The sequence below is a fragment of the Amblyraja radiata genome, chromosome 12 (genome assembly GCF_010909765.2).
Source record: "Amblyraja radiata isolate CabotCenter1 chromosome 12, sAmbRad1.1.pri, whole genome shotgun sequence".
Lineage (NCBI taxonomy): Eukaryota > Metazoa > Chordata > Chondrichthyes > Rajiformes > Rajidae > Amblyraja > Amblyraja radiata.
Window position 1 is genome coordinate 7,472,573 of NC_045967.1, and position 20,502 is coordinate 7,493,074.

Genomic DNA, 20,502 nt, shown 5'->3' on the forward strand with positions numbered 1-20,502 from the left:
ATTGTGGTGGTGGGTTCTGTTTTGTTTTATTGTATTGTAAATATTATTTTTAATAACTACAAAAACAAATTCTGCAATGTTATATGCCTTCTTCTTTAGTATTATACTGTCCTTGACTTCCCTTGTCAACCATGCTCATCTCATTCTCCCCCTAGAACCGTTCTTCCTCTTTGGAATGAAAATATTCTGCGTCTTCTGAATTATTCCCAGAAATTCCTGCCATTGCTGTTCCACTGTGATTCCTGCTAGGGTCCCTCTGCAGTTAACTTTAGCCAGCTCCTCCCTCATGCCTCTGCAGTCACCTTTGCTCAGCTCTAACACCGACACATCCAATGTCATCTTCTCCCTCCCAAATTGCAGGTGACATTTGATCATATTATGGTCACTACCTCCTAATGGTTCCTTTACCTTAAGTTCCCTAATCAAATCTGGTTCACTACACAACACTAAATCCAGAATTGCCTTTTCCCTGTTAGGCTCCACTACAAGCTGCAAATCACTTAAAAAATGTCACCAATATCTTTTTGATTATTTTCAGAGACCTAATTTATTATCCAGACTGTTAAAATAAAACCTGTCTGTTCTGAACATGATGCTTAATTAATCCCTTCTGCCTGCAGGTGTTCCCTATCCCTCCATCCCTGCATATTCATATATTTAGTTTTAGTTTTTAGTGTTAGAGATACAGGCCCTTCGGCCCACCGAGTCCACACTGACCAGCAATACCCACATATTGGCCTCAACTGGCCTCAAGGTAGTTGAGGCCAGTTCATTAGCTATATTTAAGAGGGAGTTAGATGTGGCCCTTGTGGCTAAAGGGATCAGGGGGTATGGAAAGAAGGCAGGTACAGGATACTGAGTTGGATGATCAGCCATGATCATATTGAATGGCGGTGCAGGCTCGAAGGGCCGAATGGCCTACTCCTGCACCTATTTTCTATGTTTCTATGTTTCTATATTAACAAATATCCAACACTAGGGAAAATTCATTTTACATATATATACCAAGCCAATTAATCTACAAACCGGTATGTCTTTCGAGTGTGAGAAGAAACCAAAGTTCTCGGAGAATATATAAAGTGTAATGGGAAAGATTTAATAAGAGCCTGAGAGGCCATTATTTTTGTTTGCACTAAGAGTGGAGGGTATATGGAACGAGCTGCCAGAGGAGGTAGCTGAGGCAGGTACTATATCCCGTCAATCTCCTGCACTCCAAGGAATACATTTAGAAATACTCTAAAGGTGTCCTCACCAATGTCTTGTACAACTGTACACATGACTTCCCAACTTCTATACTCAATAAAGAAGATAGACACAAAATGCTGGAGTAACTCAGTAGAAGAACTTCCTTCTATCCAGAGATGCTGCCTGTCCCATTGAGTTACTCCAGCATTTTATGACTTTCAGTGTAAACCAGCATATGCATTTCTATACTCAATACTTTGACTGGCGAAGGCCAATCAAACTGTAGATGCCCCCTTGATGAGGTGGAGTTAAAAATTCTTCTGAGTGTTCTACATAAATATTTGCTGAACTATTCTTACAATCATCAGAGGTCATGATCAGTGTTTGAATCTCCCAATTTAAATTCAGCATTAAAAAATGATTAACGTTTTAAACAATGTGATTTAATTATCATTTGGTGGAAATAGGATATTATGTACCTGGAACATTTTAATTTGGTATTTCTGATTTTACAAAAAGTACTATTATCAGACTAGAAACTGTCTATGGTTAATTACTAGTACCCTCCAGTAGTTGTTGTGAAAAGGTAGATGACACTTATTCCAAATTACATATTAATAATCCAAATATATGAATCAGAAATTTTACAGGATTTGAATCCAAGTATAACAGAATGTCATTCGTCCATTTTATATAAGGAGCTAGTTATGTCAGCAACAGACAATACTTCAGAAGTGCAGATAACAAAATAGTATAATCATTACAGATGAAGCAACTCCAGGGAACAAGACATGATGAACAAAACTGCAAACTGCAAATAAGAAAGCATTCCAGAGGACATCACAAGAACATTATCAATCAAGATTTGACACCAAGCCAGGAGGAGTTTTCGAACAGATAATCCATTGTTTGGTCCAAGAGGGTGGCTTAGTGGACCATTTTAAAAGAGGGGGAAAAAACAGGCAATTGCAGCGGGTCAGGCAATGAATTTTAGAGCTTACTAGACTAAGTGGGACCCGTTGGGTCCCATGTTCACACGGGTGGGCTGGTCCCCCGACGCAATATTCCACCTCTCCACCAATTCCAATATTGAGGGGGCTTTCTGGAGTGCTGGTATGGGTGTTGTTGGCTGCAGGGACTACTGGTCTCCAGAGGGCTAGTATGGACATTGTAGGCCAAATGGATTCTTGGGGTGGAAGCTCAGTCCCTCAAGCCTGATGTGCTGGCAGCTCACTCACGGCTGGTGGGCTGGCAGTTGACTCACGGCTATTCCTTGAAATTCCATTTCAAGCAGAGTGCAAGGCCACCAAATTCAAATCCATTTTCCTACCACTTCAAGCAGGGTGCAAGGCCACCGAATTCAAGTGCAGTTTCCAACCACTACAAGCAGGATGCAAGGCCACCAAATTCAAGTGCCGTTTCATACCACTTCAAGCAGGGTGCAACGCCACCAAATTCAAATGCAGTTTCATACCATTTCATGCATGGTGCAATGACACCACATTCAAATGCAGTTTCATACCATTTCATGCAGGGTGCAAGGCCACCACATTCAAATGCAGTTTCATACCACTTCAAGCAGGGTGAAACCACCATAAAACCACACAAAACACCACACTCACAGTTCAGTAGACATTCAGTGTGTTCAGTTGATTCACAGCTCAGACAGAGTCATGACCTCTCCCTCCCCCATCATGCAGAGACTGAGCCACACCCACACTTCCGGATTTTATAATCCCTCCCCCTCCCACCGGAGAAGGTATGGCCTTCATGGCGTGATTGACAGGAGAGATAGTCAACATTTTTTAAACACTAATAACACTTTTATTTTTCATTGATGGGAAGAATCCTCTGCACCTGATGAGCGGAGGGGGACTGAGTAAGATGGCCAAAAATCACAGCCGTAAGTGGTAGCGTTTTATCTAAAATCAATATAGTGCAAACAGGAAGTTGTCAAGTTTAGACAAGCAACCATTTGCAGTGTCTTTTTACTTCAACCCAAACCCCCCAAACAACCATTTGCAGTGCCTTTTTACTTCATCCCAAACCCCCAACAACCATTTGCAGTGCCTTTTTACTTCAACCCAAAACCCCCAATCAATCATTTGCAGTGCCTTTTTACTTCAAATGAACCATATTTTCATTTTCAAACCACATTAAGGGCACTCACAGTTGAGTAGACATGTGTTCAGTGTTATTCAGAGCTCAGAGAGACATGACCCTCTCGCTTCCTCCATCTTGCAGAGACTGAGTGAGGCACACCACTTCCGGGTTTTATAGTCCCTACCCCCTCCCACCAGCAGGGGCAGCAGAGAGAATGTGAAATTAAAAAAAACATTAATATCTCTCTGATTTTTCATCGATGGGAAAAATCCTCTGGTCCAGTCCGGCAGAGAGGGGCCCTGAGCGAGGTGGCAAAAAAGTGAGCCAAAAGCGGTCGAGATCTTACTTTTAGTAATATAGACGGCCAGACAGTTGAAAACATCTCTGCCAAAGGTCGAATTATGACAAGAAACCAAAAATGAAAGAATGCATAAATTGTCGAGGCTGAAATTACAATGATAGGGTGGGTTGGGGCCACAATGAGATTTGATAATAACCTCCCAAATAATAAAGAACACAAGGATCTTCTTGTTACTTCGGTGATATGTCTCAGACATTGTTCCCTATTCTCGTTTCTATCCTCTGAGCGAAGATATTGGAGCTTAAAAGCTCGGATGTCCAGACACATGAACAGCTTATTCCCTACGGCTATCGGACGACTGAACCAATCATCACTTTTACACCAAAGATAGACACAAAAAGCAGGAGTCTGAAGTAGGGTCTCGTCACCTATTTATTTTCTCCAGAGATGCTGTCTGACCGGCTGAGTTACTCCAGCTTTGTGTCTATCTTCAGTTTAAACCAGCATCTGCAGTTTCTTCCTACACAATTCCTTTCCCAACATCGATTTGAGATACAACATAGAAATGTTGCTGGCCCTTTGCAGATAAAGCATTATTTGATGGAGAGAATTAGAGTTGATTTTTCAAATGAGAAAACAAACGTATTTAAAGTTTCATAAAGGTGGAAGGATCTAGATAACATAGGGAATGACTGCGATGGGATTCTGATCAAAGTTGGCAATGAAATTATTAATTTAAAAACAGTTGTTGAAGTTTGAAGAAAAAAATAAAAGGAACAAATTAAACCAGAATGTTTAAGAAGGAACGTCAGATGCTGGAAAAATCAAAAGTAGACAAAAAATGCTGCAGTAACTCAGCGGGTGAGGCAGCATCTAGGGAGAAAAGAAGTAGGTGACATTTTGGGTCAAAACCCTTCTTCCAGAAAGTTACACACATGTGGACCAAAAGAAAGGTGGATATCTGAAATTGTTAAATTGAAGTTTCAGATTTCGTTCCAAACTGTTCAACAAGATGACACACCACCATATTCTAAAGTGTACTTAGAAATGGCACCAATTACATCATCATCATCATCATCATCATCATCACCACCACCACCACCACCACCACCACCACCACCACCACCACCACCACCACCACCACCACCACCACCATCTTCATCGTTGAAAACATCAACGGGCATGGTGCCTTACAATGCTATGTACGACAGTGATCACAACTTCTACTGAAGTGTGGATGGCCGTTGGCTCGCTAGGAGCTCATCCGCCCTTTGACAGGTCTTGTCTTTGGTGCTGCTGGTGGTCCACAGCCCCCTGCTCACCTGGTAAAGCAGGTGGGGGAGACGGTTTAGTCGCCGACTATCCGACCATGGAGCAGGTAGCACGGGATTACATGGTACCCATTGTGGTGGGAACTCCCCCCCCGACCTGACCACCACTGACACCAATATTCTGAAAATGAATTCAAAAACAAATGTGAATTACCAAAAGCTCACAACAGGGATTTTAAGATATTATGCAACTGATAATTATGCTTGGCTGAGGGAAAAACAATGCTTCCTTTAATTCATTCAGAGCAGCTGAAATTATTTTAATCTTAGAACAACATGGCATGTTTTCTCCAGCATCAACATCCACTTCACTCCCCGTTTCCCAAACGATTTCAAATTCCAGTGGGGGCTGGAATATCGGGAAGTGTGTTTTCATGGTTTAATGTTCAAGAAAGAACTGCAGATGCTGGAAAATCGAAGGTAGACAAATGTCATGGTTTAACCCGACTTAGTGCTGGTTCACTTGCCTGAAACATCACAGCCTCTTTGGAATCTTTGTTTGCAAATTTTGAGGATTAAGCAAGACTGTGGCTTTGCTTACCCCTCGCAGCCTGTCTCAAAACATTCACTGAGTTCCACTGTCACTTGGAGACAGAAGTTGCTCTCTCTTACATTGAGCCTAATTGCTGTAACGGCAAGCTGATGGGAAATACTCAGCTTCATGCTTTTATTTTATTTATCTTGGCAAAGGAAATTCAAATTGGTTATTTGAAAACTTATGTTCATTTAGTTCTTCAAAAGGAGCATACTTATGATGACATGGTGACGGCCAGTAAAGTGCTGTGTATGTGGAGTGTATACGTTCTTCCTTTAGTTTAGTTTAGTTTTAGTTTAGAGATACAGCGTGGAAACAGGCTCTTCGCCACTGGGTCCACGCCGAACAGAGATCATTGCACACCAACATTATCCTACACACACTAGGGACAATTTACACATACACCAAGCTGCTTAACCTACAAACATGTACATCTTTGGAGTGTGGGAGGAAACCGAAGATCTCGGAGAAAACCCATGCAGGTCATTGGGTGAAAGTATAAACTCCGTACAGACAGCACCCGTAGTCAGGATCGAATCCGGGTCTCTGGCGCTGTAAGGCAGTAGCTCTACCGCAACACCACCCTGCTGCCCTGTGACCATGTAGGTTTCTGCTGTGTGCCCTGGTTTCCCCTACATCCCAGAGATGAGCCGGGAGGTTAAATGGCCACAGTAAAATATCCTTCAGTGTAGGTGGCAACGTGAATGAAAGTGGAGTCAAGAATTTACAGAACTGCAGGAAAATGAGGAGGGAATGCACTAATGGCATTGTTCATTTGGGAGGTGGAATGAACCTGATGTATCAATAGCCTTCTTCTGTGTCATGGTAAGTAAGTTAACAATGTAATTGGTGTTTTATATTGCAATTTTAAAATGACTATAAGTATCTATCAGAAGAGATCAGGGTCACTTGTGATAACTGACAATTAATGTCAATGGTCATCCACTCTGTATTAAATACTGATAATCACTCTCTAATGGTCACTAGGTAAAATACTGGACAGGTGATACCACTGTAGTCCTAGATCGTCAACTTCAGGGTTAAGAGAGGCACTCACCCAAGTCCTCAACCCCAAATCACAACTGGCTGACCCTGAGCAGTGATTCACCCAAGTTACCAAAGTTACTGCCCTCTTCCTAGCATTGTATGACCCATTCCTCCCCCCAACAATCATCTGTCAGCGGCAAGCTCTCTCTCTGAGTTCATGCGTAGAATCACCCACTCAATGTGCCAGCTTCCTCCAACCCCATGCTGAACATTCTGCAGTGCTGGGCTCTGACTTCATAAGTTCATAGGTTCTAGGAACAGAATTAGGCCAAGTGTACTTGTAGAATCAAGTCTACTCCACTATTCAATCAGGCTGATTTTCCTCTCAACCCCATTCTCCTATCTTCTCCTCATAACCCCTGATTCCGGTAGTAATCAAGAATCTGTCAATCCCCATCATGAAAATATCCATGGTCCGGGCCTCCACAGCCTTCTGTGGCAAGGAATTTCACAGATTCACCACCCTCTGACTAATGAAATTCCTCCTCTTCTCCTTTCTAAAGGAACGTTCGTTAATTCTGAGGCTATGGCCTCTGGACCCAGACTCTCCCACTAGTGGAAACATTCTCTCTGCATCCACTCGATCCAGTCCTTTCACTATTTGCAAGTACAGGAGCAGTGCAATCAAACGCTCATCATATCTCAACCCAAATCATTCCTTGGGTCATAGAAACATAGAAAAATAAGTGCAGGAGTAGGCCATTCGGCCCTTCAAGCCAGCACCACCATTCAATATGATCATGGCTGATCATCTAAAATCACTATCCCATTCCTGCTTTTTCCCCATATCCCTTGATTCTGTTAGCCCTAAGAGCTAAATCTAAACATCCAGTGAATTAGCCTCCACTGCCTTCTGTGGCAGAGAATTCCACAGATTCACAACTCTCTGGGTGAAAAAGTTTTTCCTCGTCTCAGTCCGAAATGGCCTGCCCCTTATTCTTAAACTGTGACCCTGGTTCTGGATTCCCCCAACAGCAGGAACATTTTTCTGCATCTAGCCTGTCGAATCCTTTAAGGATTTTATATGTTTCTATATGTGGGAATCCTGCACCAGCACTCCCAAGTCCCTTTGTACTTCCGATTTGTGAATTCCCTCCCCATTTAGAAAATAGTCTTTATTCCTTCGACCAAAATGCATGACCCCACACTTTGCTGCAATATATTCCATCCACCACTTCCCTGCCCACCCTCCCAACCTGTCCAAGTCCTTCTGCAGAATCCCTGCTTTCTCTACACTACCAGCCCCAGCACCGACCCCTGCGGAACTCCACTAGTCACTGGCCTAACATAATATAAAAACAGCCACTCTTTCACGGGCGGTCACGGTGGCGCAGCGGCAGAGTTGCTGCCTTACAGCAAATGCAGCGCTGGAGACCCAGGTTCGATCCCGATTACGGGCGTTGTCTGTACGGAGTTTGTACGTTCTCCCCGTGACCTGCGTGGGTTTATCTCCGAGATCTTTGGCTTCCTCACACATTCCAAAGGCGTACAAGTTTGCAAGTTAATTGGCTGGGCAAATGTAACAATTGTCTGTAAAAATTGTCCTTAGTGTGTGTAGGATAGTGTTAACGTGCGGGGATCGCTGGTTGGCGCGGACCCGGTGGGCCGAAGGGCCTGTTTCCGTGCTGTATCTCTAACCTAAACTAAATAATAATATAAATATTATAATAATAATAATAATAATATCTTTTATTGTCATTGCACAGAGGTACAATGAGATTTGGTATGCAGCTTCCATCCGATGTCATAACTTAATCAACTACAAATTTAGATACCCAGAGAAACATGATTTATTTTTAAAAAACAATAAAACAGTATAAAGTGCAAATATGTCTGAGCCGGGTCGATGTGCGACGTGACCATCCGAGGGAGACAGTTCATGGGGGTGGGGGGCACTCAGCAGGGCCAGTTCAGAGCAGCGATAGCTCTGGGGATTAAGCTGTTCCTAAGTCTGGAGGTGCGAGCGTAGAAGGCCTTGTAACGTCTGCCGGAAGGTAGGAGTTCGAACAGACTATTACAAGGGTGTGAGGAGTCTTTGTGAATGCTGACGGCCTTCCTGAGGCACCGTGTGTGGTAGATGCCCTCTAATGCTGGTAGCTGTGTCCCAATTATCTTCTGCGCTCTGTGGACGACGCGCTGAAGAGTTCTCCTCTCCGCCTCCGTGCAGCTGAGATACCACACAGAGATGCCATATGTTAATATGCTCTCTGTGGTGCAGCGGTAAAAGGTTGTCAGCAGCTGTTGGGGCAGACCAGTCTTTTTCAGTGTTCTCATAAAGAACAGTCGTTGCTGTGCCTTCTTGACCAGCGCAGCGGTGTTGGTGGACCATGAGAGGTCCTCTTAAATGTGAGTGCCCAGAAACTTAAAGCTGGACAATCTCTCCACACGTTCCACGTTGATAGAGATTGGAGCGTATTCCCCATTATGTGTCCTTCTGAAGTTGATAATCAGCTAAACTTTGCCTTCTGCCATCCAGCCAACCTGTTATCCAGTATCTTCCCTCTAATACCATGTGCTCTCATCTTCTACAGTAGCTGCATGTGCATTACCTAATCAAAGGCCTTCTGAAAATCCAAGTAAACCACATCCACTGACTCGTTTGCCTACCCTGTTATTTATTTCCTCAAAGAATTCCAGTAGATTCATCCGGCTAGATCTCCCCTTCACAAAACCATGCCAACTTCAGCCTATTTTGCCATATGCTTCTAAGTACTCAGTAACCTCATCCTTTATAATTGACTCTAAAATCTTACCAACCACTGAAGTCGGACTAACCGGTCTATAGTTTCCACTCTTCTGCCTTGCTCCCTTCTTCAACAACAGAGTAATATTTGCAATATTCTCCAACTTGCTCCACCTATCCAAACCACCCGTCGAATACTCTTAACCCCTACCTATCCACAATTTCTGCACCCTCTACTCTCCAACCACAACACTGACCTGCCATCTCTGGCCCGTTTGGTTCAGTTTAGTTTAGAGATACAGCATGGAATCAGACCCTTCGGCCCACCGAGTCCGCACCGACCAGTGATCCCCGCGCACACGAACACTATCCTACACACCAGGGACAATTTTTACATTTATACCAAATCAATCAACCTACAAACCTGTACATCTTTGGAGTGAGGGAGGAAACCAAGGATCTCGGAGAAAACCCATGCAGTCATGGGGAGAACGTACAAACTCCGTACAAACAGCACCCATAGTCGGGTTTGAAACCGGATCTCCGTCGCTGTATGTGCTGTAAGGCAGCACCTCTACCGCTGCGCCACCCTGCCGCCTTTTGAATCCTTGAATCCACCCAGATCCAGGTACCTGCAATATACTTTCAAATTTAAGGACACTTGCCCAGAGTCAAAAAACGTTTTGTGTCCGTTTGCCATCTTGAATGGCCTTTCAAGTACACATTGATAAACGTTATAATTCGACCACACTGAAGAGTGTTGAATGAAAACATTCTTTCCGGGAATAGACACAAATTGCTGGAGTAACTCGGCGGGATGGTCAGCATCGCTGGAGTGAAGGAATGGGTGGCGTTTCGGGTTGAGACACTTCTTCAGCCTGGAGAAGGGACTCGACCCAAAAAGTCACCAATTCCTTCTCTCCAGAGATTCTTCCTGTCCCGCTGAATTACTCCAGCATTTTGTGTCTATCTTCAGTTTAAACCAGCATCTGCAGTTCCTTCCTACACATTCTTTGCAGGGATTGTTTTTAATATATTTTTATAAATTGTTCCTAAATGCAGCAGTTGCCATGGAAACAGTATATTATCCGATTGTTCACAATTAATGCAAATGCTTTTTTGTTCATTCTAAATGTTTAAAGCAGTTCTCATGGATGATCAGGAAGGTTCCAGTTTATAAATGATAGTTTTACATGCCATTGCTTGTCGCACCGTGCATTGAGCAACACGGAGAATAACAAACTCAAAACATCTGTATTTTGTGTCAGCTCACTGGATCGTTTTTCTGGTAATGTTCTAATTCTTACCCGTCGAATCTTGCCGTTTCCAATCATACTAAAGGTTGTTGTGCTTTGAGTTCATTATTTCCCAAGTTGTTCAGCTACTACTGAAACAAGTAGTGGCATGTGAATTATTTTTCATAAACTTTAAGTCATCCTGCCACTCCGATCCAACCAAGAGTATTATTTCAAATACGTACAGTAGAGATATTTTCTGTTTATACTGTGCCATAAGCCTGACAATATACTGTTTCCATGGCAACTCTTTTTCATTCCAAAACAATTTGTAAAAATATATTATAAATAACTCCTAGAGATACTGATAGAGAATGTCTTCATTCAACATCCTCCTGCATTGTCGAATGGACAGCATGGTGGTGCAGCGGTCGAGCTGCTGCCTAAAGGGCCTGTCCCACTTACGTGTCCTTGGCACGCAAATTACGCGACCTCGTGGTCGCGTTGAGCCGAGACGGTCCCGCGAAGGTCGGGAGCAATTCCATGCGTACGCACAGCCGTCTGGAGCGCGTGACGTAATTTGAAGATGGACACAAAGCTGGAGTAACTCAGCGGGACCGGCAGCATCTCTGGAGAGAAGGAATGGGTGACGGTTCGTGTCGAGACTCTTCTTCAGTCTGAAAAGAAGGGCCTTGACCCGAAACGTCACCCATTGTTTCTCTCCAGAGATGTTGCCGGTCCCGCTGAGTTACTCCTGCATTTTGTGTCCATCTTCAATTTTCTTGGCCCCGCTCTGGGAGTAGAAGTGGGGGCGGATCCGGACCACAACGGCCGTGAGCCCCAGGCCGAGTTCGGCGATCGTTTGCCTGCTTCTGCTGCTGTTGAAGGTGAGACGTTGCATCGTGCCAGGGTCTTGGGCCTGTCCCACTTTGGCCGTCAGTTCCGCGACAGGCCATTGGCGCGCGAAGATTTCGTTCACTACAAAAATTTCGGAGCCCCGCGTGATATCGCGCACAACTACATACCCCTCCGCGCTTCTAAGTGGGACCGGCCCAGCGTGGCCACACGATGCCCATGCGTCTCAACACGACCATGAGGTTGCGTAATTTGCGTGCCAAGGACACGTAAGTGGGACAGGCCCTTAACAGCGCCAGAGACCCGGTTTCGATCCCATCTCCGGGTTCTGTCCGTATAGAGTTTGCACGTTCTCCCTGTGACCGCGTGGGTTTTCTCCGAGATCTTCGATTTCCACTTTCATCCCTCACTCCAAAGACGTACAGATTTGTTGGTTAATTGGCTTGGTGTAAATGTAATATTGTCTCTAGAGAGTGTAGGATAGTGTTAATTTGCGGTGATCACTGTTTGGTGTGTACTCTGTGAGCCAAACGGCCTGTTTCCCACATTATATCTCTAAACTAAACTGCATAGTCCAAATTATACATTAAGATCTCATCAACTCAGAAGAACATGCTGGATGATCATGGCAGCGAATGACCATTTGGCCCTCAAGCTGAAATCCAAGTCTCCCATTCTACTGTAGATATAAAATGCTGGAGTAACTCAGCGGGCCAGGCAGCATCTCTGGAGAGAAGGAATGGGTGACGTTTCAATAAACAATAGACAATAGATGCAGGAGTAGGCCAGCACTGCCATTCAATGTGATCATGGCTGATCATCCCCAATCAGTACCCCGTTCCTGCCTTCTCCCCATATCCCCTGACTCCGCTAATTTTAAAAGCCCTATCTAGATTTCTCGTGAAAGCATCCAGAGAACCGGCCTTCACCGCCCTCTGAGGCCGAGAATTCCACAGACTCACCACCCTCTGTGAGAAAAAGTGTTTCCTCGTCTCCGTTCCAAATGGCTTACTCCTTATTCTTAAACTGTGGCCCCTGGTTCTGGACTCCCCCAACAACGGGGACATGTTTCCTGCCTCCAACGTGTCCAAACCCTTAACAATCTTATATGTTTCAATGAGATGCCCTCTCATCCTTCTGAACTCCAGAGTGTACAAGCCCAGCCGCTCCATTCTCTCAGCATATGACAGTCCCGCCATCCTGGGAATTAACCCTGTAAACCTACGCTGCACTCCCTCAATAGCAAGTTTCGGGTCAAGACCCTTCCATTCTACTCTTTTCCTTGAATGTTATATTACTGTTCGAAAGAAATGTGGTTGGGTCCAGAAGGAAAGAATGTTAAATTTTGCCGACAAATTAATATCCACTGAAGGGTGAGGGTGCTTCTACAAATTCCCTCCTCAGAGGTTGTGGGACTGATGTGCTGTAGAACACAGATTGGAGTGAAGGCCTCCAACCCTATTCTTGAAACGTGGGCATCTTGTGCAAAACTGTAAAAGTTATACAAGGTCTGAAGAAGGCTCTCGATCCAAAACATCACTCATTCCTTCTATCCAGAGATGCTGCCTGTCCCGCTGAGTTACTCCAGCATTTTGTTTCTGTCTTCGGTGTAAACCAGCATCTGCAGTTCCTTCCTACACATTTTTCTTTTGCATTTGCTGAACACCTCTTTAAATTCATAGCTTGAGATCATGAGCTAGACATTCCTTCTGATCACACCCTTACCAATAAGGAGGAAATAAGAAGGTGGGACAGCAGGAAGGAAGGGCACATTGACTAATCAAGTGAAATAGGTGGATTGTGCAGAGATAGCACTGTCTGCATTCTTCAAGTACCTTGAGCAATCTGCAGCAGTTAATCCAAGAGCCTCAGCTGTCAAGTTTCCTATGCAGCAATGTCCACATTTGTTCATGTTGCCCGGCCAAGATCCAAGATATCGTTGTTGAATAAATAAATAACCTTGTACAGGTCATCCCCATTGTAATTATAATTTTGAAGTTGTTACTATCAGAAACCCGTCAATTGAAAACAGGAGATTCCACTTTAGTGTTTGAAAGCGAGGCTTCTAAAAGAGGGCAATGTGCAGAAATAATCGTTCTCAGAGTGTGGGACGAGGCCCCAATGAGGTGATATTGAGTGGTGGCATGCAACTTGGCAGTAACATCGAACAACACAAAGTGCTGGAGTAACAGCTAATCAGCCAGCATCCATGGAGAAGGGAGAGGTGATGTTTTGGGTTGGGACCATTCTTCCGACTGATTTTGTTGGTGGTGGGAAGATACAGCACAACTAAAGTTAGTTTGACAATGCTACAAGTGAGGCGGCTAATTGGTGAGTATCTAATGAGGATTTCCTGACAAAGGTCTACTTTATAAGCTATCATTAAAAGGGAAAACGGGATGTTGGAGTTGTGGAGAGAAGCTGAGTGGTGAGATCCTGGTAAATGGCTAAAAAGACCTATTTCATCCATTATGCTTGATATGGGGTAGATTTGGTAATAAGGCATCAGCTAAGTTTGAAAAGAAAAATAACAAACTATATAAAGAAATTATGACATATTAAGGATGGAAGGAGCGATTTCATTTAATTTAACTACATTTCAAAAGCAGCATTTGAGACACAGCTGCTATTATATAGCAAGTTTAGTTTAAAGGTAGGCAGATTGTAACACACCATGTCTAGTGAAACACCTCATGGTACCAGCGGTAAAGCACCTTTTCCTCAGCAAGATTTTTACATTGTTTAAAACTCAAATGATCAAGCTGCATGAACATTATTGTGATGAAGATGATTAATGGCAGAAGGAACACTTCTATTTTTATTATAAACAGCGACAATATTAATTGAAAAAATGTAATGGTTAGAAATCATGTTTCAGATGTCTGTATTTGGGCCAGAAAGACTACGTGCTAGCAAAACACACCACCCACATAGAGAGAGAAAATACAGAGCAGCAGTGAACTCTGCTCCGATGAGTCAGAGAGGTTTTTCTCATAACATAAAAACAGCCTTGTAAGTGCAATAATAAAAAATGTACTCACCGCCCAATGTTTACTGGGGATGAATCAATGCCCTAGTCATCGGTACTGCCACATTATGTTAAATGGACCAATTAGAAAAGCAACACAGGAGATGTGGAGGGAAATGGGGGGGTGGCAGTGGTTATGAGGAGACAACAATGCGTCAAGATTTAATTGATGTTATTCAATTGGAGGCCTGTGACTAGTGGTGTGCCTCAGGGTTCGGTGCTGGGCCCGTTACTGTTTGTTATCTACATCAATGATTTGGATGAGAATATATAATGCAAAATTAGCAAGTTTGCTGATGATACAAAAGTGATTTGCAGATAGTGAAGATGGTTGTGAACGATTGCAGCAGGATCTGGATTGATTGGCCAGGTGGGCGGAGGAATGGTTGATGGAATTTAATACAGAGAGGTGTGAGGCGATACATTTTGGGATGTCGAACAAGGGCAGGACTACACAGTAAATGGTAGGCCTCTGGGTAGTGTTGTAGAGCAGAGGGATCTAGGAGTACTGGTGCATGGTTCCTTGAAGGTCGAGTCGCAGGTAGATAATGGGCATTGTACGAGTCATCCCGACTATTTTTTTACTCGTGGACATTTTTCATCAGGATGAAAAAACATCCCGACTTACCTGATGCCCCAAGTACCTACGGTTAGCATAACGAGCTGCTACGCAACATCCGCAAACTCCTACGTCCTCCTACGGACTCGTTATGGACATTCTGCGAGTTCGAATCTGGGGAAAACTCGGGAGAATTCGTGAATTACCCCGTACAATGGGACAGGCCCTTAAGGTGGTCAAAAAGGCTTTTGGCACTTTGGCCTTCATCAGTCAGAGTATTGAGTATAGAAGTTGGGAGGTCATGTTGCAGTTGTATAAGATGGTGGTGAGACCGCATTTAGGATATTGTGTTCAGTTCTGGGCACCATGTTATAGGAAAGATATTGTCAAACTTGAAAGGGTTCAGAAAATATTTACTGTACGAGGATGTTGCCAGGACTAGAGGGTGTGAACTATAGGCAGAGGTTGAGTAGGCTGGGTCTCTATTCCTTGGAGCGCAGGAGAATGAGGGGAGATCTTATAGAGGTGTATAAAATCTTGAGAGGAATAGATCTGGTAGATGCACAGAGTCTCTTGCCCAGAGTAGGTGAATCGAGGACCAGAGGACATAGGTTCAAGGTGAAGGGGAAAAGCTTTAATCCGAGGGGTAACTTTTTCACACAAAGGGTGGTGGGTATATGGAGCAAGCTGCCAGAGGAGGTAGTTGAGGCTGGGACCATCCCATTGTTTAAGAAACAGTTAGACAGGTACTTGGATAGGAAAGGTTTGGAGGGATATGGACCAAGCGCAGGCAAGTGGGACTAGTGTAGCTGGGACATTGTTGGCGGTGTGGGCGAGTTGGGCCGAAGGGCCTGTTTCCACACTGTATCACTCTATGACTATGACTCTAAGTAACATTACAGTAAATATGTTTGAACCATTATTGCTTGGCTCAGTTTGAAGTCTGGTTTGCAGAAAAAAACTCATGGTAGTTATAAACATGGTCATATCACTGATGTACTCTTTATTTTAACGTCTTCCTTAATAACCAAAGGTTTTAAATATTTCTTCTTTGAAAATGCCAATTTATTCTGAATTCCCCCAATGACTATTCGGCATGTATGAGCATCAGTGCAAGTGTCAGAAGGCAATTAAATTATGTAGAGGAGCACAGCCAAACAAGTAATTCATTTTTGCTGAAGGTCATAAAATAGACCTGGCCACTCCCCAAATGCAAATGAAGTGCTTTCTTGAGATTAGATACATTTTATTGTTCATCTTCAAAACATAAAAACAGATGTTGGAAGTCTGAACTAAAAACAAACCATAAATGCAAGTATTCGGCCAGTCAGACTACAAATATGTGGAGGTGACATTGTGGGTGAATGCATTTTGATCAGTAGCAAACAAAATTAAAGATAAACATGGTTTAGAAGGAGAGTCAGAACAAAGGTGAAAGTCTATCATAAGACACAATGCAGGTGAAATTAAACATAAAGCAGAAAAATAACACAAGGTTAAAGATTGGTAATGGGAGCCAAAAAGTGGAAATATTACTATTTCAAAGAGCTAGATCATATTGACTTTTGCCAGTGTTTAAGAATTGCTGGTATTGAGCTGCTGAAACTGAAGCATGATCCAAAATGTACAGTTTGGAACTCTACTGATGAAGGCACTTGACAGCTGCCCCATTGTTGGACTTCACACGGAGAACAACGATGGAACCTGCTCTTGCTGTAACCCAATTGACTACAATATAGACTTAGTTTAGATATATCGTGGAAACAGGCCCTTTGACCCACTGAGTCCATGCTCACCAGCAATCACCCATACACTAACTAGCTCTATCCTACACAATTTACAGAAGCCAATTAATCTACAAAGCTGCACGTCTTTAGAATGTGGGAGGAAACTGGAGCACCCAGAGAAAACCCACGTGGTCACAGGGAGAACGTACAAACTCCATACAGGCAGCGCCTGTAGTCACGATTGAACCCAGGTCTCTGGTAATGTAAGACAGCAACTCTATCGCTGTGCCACTGTGCTGCCCTGACTGTTGGAAAGGATTAAGGATGATAGCAAGTTATTAATTTTCAAAATATTATTTAATGTCTTAGTAAAGTTGTTTGCAAACCATGTTTATTTAAAAAAAGCTGTATTTTAAAATATTGATTTCAATTTTAATCATTCATGAATACCATTGAATGTCAGAGACAATTATAACAGCCAACAAGGCCTGGGCTAAAGCCAATCAAGGACATTACAGGGACAATGCTTCTGCACTCTGCCGACTGAGGTCCACTTGCCATTTGAATCATAATTTGGTTTTGATTAGATTAGTTTAGTTTAGAGATACAGCACGGAAACAGGCCCTTCGGCCCACAGAGTCCACACTGACCATTGATCCTCACACACTAACACTATCCTACAAACTAGGGGCAAGTTACATTTATACCAAGCCAATTAACCTACAAACCTGTACATCTGCCTCAGAGGGCGGTGGAGGCAGGTTCTCATCTATCTATCTGCTTTCAAGAGAGAGCTAGATAGAGCTCTTAAAAATAGCGGAGTCAGGGGATATGGGGAGAAGGCAGGAACAGGGTACTGATTGGGGATGATCAGCCATAATCACATTGAATGGCGGTGCTGGCTCGAAGGGCCGAATGGCCTACTCCTGCACCTATTGTCTATTATCTATTGTCTATTGTCTATCTTTGGGGTGTGGGATGAAACTGGAGTACTCGGAGAAAACCCACGCAGGTGACAGGGAGAACGTACAAATTCCATACAGACAGCACCCTTAGTCAGGATCGAACCCAGGAATCTGGGTCTGTAAGGCAGTAGCTCTACCGCTGTGCCGCCCTATTTGCTGGACTCCAAGGTGCAGAGAGCCAGTGATACAGAGCCTCCACATTTGGCCAAGGTAAGTGTGCACATGAATGAACCATGAGCAACAATATCAGATAGGTGGACACAATTGTGGATATAATCCAGCCCTTTAGCTTAGTTGAATCTACAAAGAGTAGGCAAGTGTAGAAAGTAAAATATACTTTTAATTAAGTTATAAAAGGTTTCTGTGCAGCAGCACCATGACTGGCGAGGCTCAGAAACCCACGACAGTGCATGTTCAAGTGGTGTATTTGGAAAAGTGAGTGCGGACATTGATGATCCTGCAAAATATACACTATATGTTTATATACATTTCACATATCCAACAGATACTTTATTAAGCTGATTGATGAAAGATTTATCTTCAGCCCTAAATTGTTTCATTAAAACTGTAGTATAGTGTAAATACATGCATTTTATATATGCATATGCATATCGCTGAAGATCTGTCCTTGGCCGAGCTTATTGATGCAATCCTAAAAATAGCCCCTCTACCTCCGTAGTAGATGGAGGAGATTCAGTATGTCTACTCTACAGGTGTATGGCAGAGAGCATATTGACTGGTCGCATCACAACCTGATTCAGCAACTTGAGCATCCAGGAGCAATGGAGATTACTAAAAGTGGGGGACACCATGGGTCCATCATGGGTACTGACTTCCCACCAAAGAAGTGATCTATAGAAGGCACTGCCTCAAAAAAGGCAGCCAGCATCAACGATCCACACCACCCTGGCCACCTTCTCATTTCACTCCTAGCATCAGGAAGAAGGTACAGGAGTCTGAAAACTGTGACCTTCAGCTTCAAGGATAGCTTATTCCCAGCAATCATCGGACTCTTGAAAGCTTCGCAACACTAACTGATGAATTGTAGACTGTCTTTAGTTGCACTAAGGACGTCGGCCTTTTTTTGTACGAGCAATGGGCTTATTAATTTATTAAATTAGTTTTGTACTATCTACAGTATGTGTATTGTGTTACAAGTCTGTTATGCTGCTGCAAATAAAAATGTCATTGTTCCATTGTTGGTACGTATGGCAATTAAACACACACTGGACATGACTCTTGAGTCTTATTATGTACTAAATATACTGGATTAAATGTCAGTACAAATAAACCTGAATGCATGCAGATTCACATAAACATTTGATGTAAAATGAGAAGAGAAGGGCTGGCTTTTGCCTGAGTCCATGGGATCCACTAAATATTGCTGGTATGTCGGGATTAGTACAGCTACAGTTTCTCTGTACTAATTTAAATGCTGAGGGTTGCTTTTCCTCTACCTTATCAGTCATGCAGCACAGGAAATTAACATGATGCTCTATCTGTTGAACAGCTGAAGCTGGAAAGATCTGAAGCGAAGAAGAAAACAGTGCCTAAGCTCCAGCCTGCGTTTGCATCCCATTGAGGTGAACTTTAATCCACAGAATAAAAGATGAAATCATTTTACGAAAGGAAGGCTTTGCAGCATTTAGTTTCAGTTTAGTTTATTGTCACGTGCAACGAGGTACAGTGAAAAGCTTCTGTTGCGTGATATCCAGTCAGCAGAAAGACAATACATGATTACAATCGAAACATTTACAGTTTACAGATACATAAGGGAATAACATTTAGTGCAAGGTAAAGCCAGCGAAGTCCAATCAAGGATAGTCGGAGAGTCACCACTTTCACACAAGTTCACAAGTTATAGGAGTAAATTACGCCATTCGGCCCATCGCATCTACCCCGGCATTCAATCATGGCTGATCTCTGCCTCCTAATCCAATTTTCCTGCCTTCCCCCCATAATGCTTGACACCTGTTTTAATCAAGAATTTGTCTATCTCTGCCTTAAAAATATCCACTGCTGGCCTCCACAACCCTCTGTGGCAATGAGTCCACAGATTAACTACCCTCTGACTAAAGAAGTTCTTCCTCACTTCCTTTCTAAAAGTGCGCCTTTTAATTATGAGGCTATGACCTCTGAGGAGTGAGCTGATAAAAGCACATATAATTATGAGGGGGATAGATAGGGAATATAGTAGAAATGTGTAGGAAGGAACTGAAGATAGACACAAGATAGACCGAAGATAGACACAAAAAGGTGGAGTAACTCAGCGGGCCAGACAGCATTTCTGGAGATAAGGAATAGGTGACACCCTGTGTCTGAAGAAGAAATCTTTGTCCTCTAGTGAAGGTGCCCAAGACAAAAGTGCATAGGTTCAAAGTCAGAAACAGAAGATTTAGAAGGGATTTTTTTTTCACATTGAAGTTGGTTGGCGTCTGTAATGCGCTGTCTCAAGAGATAGTGAAGGTATATAGTCTCACAATATTTAAGAAGCAACAAGACAAATACTCGAATCACCAAAACATTGAGCACTGTGGATCTATTGCAGGTAAATTGGATTAATGTTGATGGCTGCAATGGGGGCATGGACATGGTGGACAGAATCTGTGTCTCCTCTGCACAGTTCTGTGACTTAAGCCATTACATGGGTTATGGACATGTTTAAAATCTGTGAAAAGATTCACTTTACCTTCACATTATTTCATCACAGCAGTAGAGTGACACAGCAGAGGAAAACATCCTTTGGCCCACCTCGTCTGCACCATCCATCTACACTAATCTAATATCTTCCTCTCACATCCCAGTGGACTCTCCTCCTCCCCCACACAGTTCTCCTGCCACCACCAATACTAAAGGCAATTTACAGTCATCAATTCACCTGCCAGTCAGCACATCTTTGAAATGCAGGAAGAAATCGGAGCGCCTGGAAGAAACTCACATGGATATAT